The 4980-nt window shown below is 41.8% G+C and overlaps 1 long non-coding RNA gene across 2 annotated transcripts in view; it reads right to left on the bottom strand.

The window, feature by feature from the left end:
• LOC138853763 (uncharacterized) overlaps positions 1-3711 on the bottom strand; it is a 97291-nt gene extending 93580 nt beyond the window's left edge. For both annotated transcript variants that reach the window (XR_011392914.1, XR_011392915.1), the window contains exon 1: positions 1424-3711. This is a non-coding gene — a long non-coding RNA (uncharacterized lncRNA). The remainder of the gene's footprint in view (positions 1-1423) is intronic.
• Between the last annotated feature and the right edge of the window lie 1269 nt (positions 3712-4980).

Raw genomic sequence — 4980 nt, 5'->3', positions numbered from 1 at the left:
CAGAAGGCGACAGGCATAACCTCTCTGGATTGCAACACATAGGTGCAGGGGCAAGAAACTGGCCGTTCTGGGATCCTTCGTTACTCTAATGAGTTTATTGCCCAACTTTTTCAAGAGCATAAAGGAAAACGTTCAGAAAACCTCGAACAGGAGCCCAGGTTTCCGAACGCATTAGTACGAGTCTGTAGATATGTTCAAGGGCGTTGTGGTTTCTAGCTTTTTTTATGGAAGAGTTTTCTTGGAGGCAGCGACCTTGTCTTAAGACACTGTGTTGAATATAGCTCTAGGTCGCTGTATATACACCTGTTTAGTAGCGTACCATCTGATTACCACCTGTCTAGGGTAACATGGTGATACTACACGCCTAGGGTAGCATGGTGGTACCATATATCTGAGAAAGCATGGTGATACCATACCAGCATAGTGATACCATCTGCCTAGGGCAGCATGATGGTACCATCTCTCTAGGGTAGCATGATGGTACCATCTGTCTAGGGTAGCATGATGGTACCATCTGTCTAGGGTAACATGGTGATACCATGTGTCTAGGGTAGCATAGTGATGCCATCTGCCTAGAGTAACGTGATAGTACCATCTGTCTAGGGTAACATGGTGATACCATCTGTCTAGAGTAACATGGTGATACCATGTGTCTAGGGTAGTATAGTGATACCATCTGCCTAGAGTAACGTGACAGTACCATCTGTCTAGGGTAGCATGGTGATACAATCTGGACGCTCCTAGCTGCCATCACATGTGTATAGGTGGAACTACCTTTGTGATGGCTGAGCTTTACTTGCTGGTGGAGAGTTAAAAAACTTTGTTTGACAGACTACCATGTCCCAAGCACAGTCTATGGATTCTCCCTGGGACGTTGCTGATTCTCAAGCACACTCCAGGGTGGGGAAAGTCCGCCATTTTCTTGGCTTTAAGTGGCAGGGATACTAACTCATTTATCAACAAACCTCAACTCTTAATTAGAGAAACGGGTTTTGCAATTTTTCATAAATAAAACAAATGAATGTAGACAGGATATATATATATATATATATATATATATATATATATATATATATATATATATATATATATATATATATATATATATATATATATATATATATATATATATATGTAAATATATATATATATATATATATATATATATATATATATATATATATATATATATATATATATATATATATATATATATATATAAATATATATATGTAAATAGGGTATGTAAATAGCAAAAAAATACACGTAACGAGAAGAGCCATTTAAAAGACTCGGTATTAACAACATAAATATATCAGATAATATTAATATCTAGAATAATATATTGGAAAATAAATGTTAAACTAAAGGATCTTAAAATTTAAAGATTTAGAGAATAAAATCTTTTTGGATTGCTACTTACCACTTCGTTGAAGTCTCCGCCGTTTTTCTTATTTTCTCTTGACGTTTCCACTGTTTTTCTTTGGTGTCCGGGGTTGTGTGTGTGTGTGTGTGTGTGTGTGTGTGTGTGTATACATGTGTGCGTGTACATGTGTGGGTGCGTGTATGTGTCTGGAGTATACATAATTTACCATGCCTGTTCATGTGTGTACACGCTTCCCTTCAATATATCGACGTGTGTGTGTGTGCTTGCAGAGGGGATGGGGTGTGGATTGTGGGCTGTGGGGGTGGGGGAAGAGAAAGAAACAGGTGTAACAAGCCACAGGTGGGAAATGAAGGAATGAGGGTTGGAAGGTGGGAAGAGAGGAAAGAGGGGTTGGGGGTGGGAGGTGGGAGGAGTGGGAGGTTTTAAAGGAGGTGGGAGAGGGTGGGAGGTGGGAAGGAGGATGGGAGGGGTGGGAAGTGGAAAAGAAGGGTGGAACACGGATGGACGAAGAAATTATCTGATTTGCAGAAATCGACTTACATTTCAAAGGAATGGAAAGAAGAGGACGCAAAGGAGTGGAAGAGGGAGAACGTAAGAGAGTGGAAAGAGAAGGAAGCAAGAACTAACAAAGCGAATTTTGGAGGGTAGAAAGAAAAGGAAAGGGTTAAAATCAGAGGAACTAGCAGAGAATCAGGAGAGAGCAGATGCGATTAGTGAGACGAGGAGAGAGAGGGGAAGGAGAGGGAAGGAGAGGGAAGGAGAAGGAAGGAGTAGGAAGGAGTAGGAAGAAGGCAGACTGGGGTGTCCTTGCTCAGTGCTTGAAGATGGGAATCCCAGGGGTGTTGTGTCCATTGCCAGCCTTTGTTATAAAAGCGTACTGCTGGTGTACCGCTGCCCACCCACACAGCAGTACAGCAGTACAGCGTGTCTACAGCACTGTGCACATCGACAGATCATCATTACAGCTGCGCACCAGGGATGCACAGCTTCAGCACGTGCATGCAAAATGCTGCACGCCCACCGAAACAGCATCTCTGTAGCGTACATCATTACGGCAGCACGTCAGAATGCAGGCACCGGACATGCAACAGCAAATGCGCCATATTACAGCACAGGCACAGAGCGGAGGAAGTGAAATGGTTAGTACTACAGTCAAAGCCACACTGCTGCAGCAGTGTGGCACAGCACAAGGCATGTACACGGTGCCTGTATCAACACAGCTATTAGCCTAGTTTGTAGTGCCTCTAAGTGCCAAGTAGACGAGAACCTCTTCACACTGTGAGTCAGGTAGATAAGTGGAACAACCTCCTCACACTATGAGTCAGGTAGATGAGTGAAACAACCTCCTCACACTGTGAGTCAGGTAGATGAGTGGAGCAACCTCCTCACACTATGAGTCAGGTAAATGAGTGGAACAACCTCCTCACACTGTGAGTCAGGTAGATGAGTGGAGCAACCTCCTCACACTGTGAGTAAGGTAGATGAGTGGAGCAACCTCCTCACACTGTGAGTCAGGTAGATGAGTGGAACAACCTCCTCACACTGTGAGTCAGGTAGATGAGTGGAACAACCTCCTCACACTGTGAGTCAGGTAGATGAGTGGAACAACCTCCTCACACTGTGAGTCAGGTAGATGAGTGGAACAACCTCCTCACACTGTGAGTCAGGTAAATGAGAGGAACAACCTCCTCACACTGTGAGTCAGGTAGATGAGTGGAACAACCTCCTCACACTGTGAGTAAGGTAGATGAGTGGAGCAACCTCCTCACACTGTGAGTCAGGTAGATAAGTGGAACAACCTCCTCACACTATGAGTCAGGTAGATGAGTGGAACAACCTCCTCACACTATGAGTCAGGTAAATGAGTGGAACAACCTCCTCACACCGTGAGTCAGGTAGATGAGTGGAACAACCTCCTCACACTATGAGTCAGGTAGATGAGTGGAACAACCTCCTCACACTATGAGTCAGGTAGATGAGTGGAACAACCTCCTCACACTGTGAGTCAGGTAAATGAGTGGAACAACCTCCTCACACTGTGAGTCAGGTAAATGAGTGGAACAACCTCCTCACACTGTGAGTCAGGTAGATGAGTGGAACAACCTCCTCACACTATGAGTCAGGTAGATGAGTGGAACAACCTCCTCACACTATGAGTCAGGTAGATGAGTGGAACAACCTCCTCACACTGTGAGTCAGGTAAATGAGTGGAACAACCTCCTCACACTGTGAGTCAGGTAAATGAGTGGAACAACCTCCTCACACTGTGAGTCAGGTAGATGAGTGGAACAACCTCCTCACACTATGAGTCAGGTAAATGAGTGGAACAACCTCCTCACACTGTGAGTCAGGTAGATGAGTGGAACAACCTCCTCACACTATGAGTCAGGTAAATGAGTGGAACAACCTCCTCACACTGTGAGTCAGGTAGATGAGTGGAACAACCTCCTCACACTGTGAGTCAGGTAAATGAGTGGAACAACCTCCTCACACTGTGAGTCAGGTAAATGAGTGGAACAACCTCCTCACACTGTGTGAGTCAGGTAGATGAGTGGAACAACCTCCTCACACTGTGTGAGTCAGGTAGATGAGTGGAACAACCTCCTCACACTGTGTGAGTCAGGTAGATGAGTGGAACAACCTCCTCACACTGTGTGAGTCAGGTAGATGAGTGGAACAACCTCCTCACACTGTGTGAGTCAGGTAGATGAGTGGAACAACCTCCTCACACTGTGTGAGTCAGGTAGATGAGTGGAACAACCTCCTCACACTGTGTGAGTCAGGTAGATGAGTGAAACAACCTCCTCACACTGTGTGAGTCAGATAGATAAGTGGAACTCACGATAATGACTTCTGAGATGCTGTCTGATAGATAATAGACTTCTGAGATGCTGTCTGATAGATAATAGACTTCTGAGATGCTGTCTGATAGATAATAGACTTCTGAGATGCTGTCTGATAGATAATAGACTTCTGAGATGCTGTCTGATAGATAATAGACTTCTGAGATGCTGTCTGATAGATAATAGACTTCTGAGATGCTGTCTGATAGATAATAGACTTCTGAGATGCTGTCTGATAGATAATAGACTTCTGAGATGCTGTCTGATAGATAATAGACTTCTAAGATGTTGTCTAAGGGATTTAATTGAGTTTCATAATAAATAAAACAAATCGATTTTTTTCGTTGTTTTTTCCGTTTTTAAGAAGCATTTTTATGATTTTTTTTTACATATTGAGAAAAAAATTATTTTGTAAATATCACTCACTAACAAAATTTATTTTGAATATATTCATGAGAATTAAAATAAATTTGTTTATTTTATTATGATCTTCCAATAATTTTTTTTGTTAAACCAGTAAATCTGTTTATTTTTTGAGTTTTTTGTTAAAATTATTTTTTTCGTTATAAACGTTAAACCTGTTTAATTATTATTTTTTTTGTTATTAAAGCCACTAAATGTGTTAAATTTATTAGAATAAATTCTTTAAAAAGCAATAAATCTTGTTTTGTTTATGATTTTCTACAAAATTACTAAATCTGTTTTTCTTATGATTTATTTAGTTAAAAACCACAAAATCTGTTTATTACG

This window comes from Cherax quadricarinatus, chromosome 39, assembly GCF_038502225.1.
Source record: "Cherax quadricarinatus isolate ZL_2023a chromosome 39, ASM3850222v1, whole genome shotgun sequence".
Taxonomy (NCBI): Eukaryota; Metazoa; Arthropoda; class Malacostraca; order Decapoda; family Parastacidae; genus Cherax; species Cherax quadricarinatus.
Note: the sequence above shows the minus strand (reverse complement) of the source record. Positions and strands in the feature narration are given on the sequence as shown.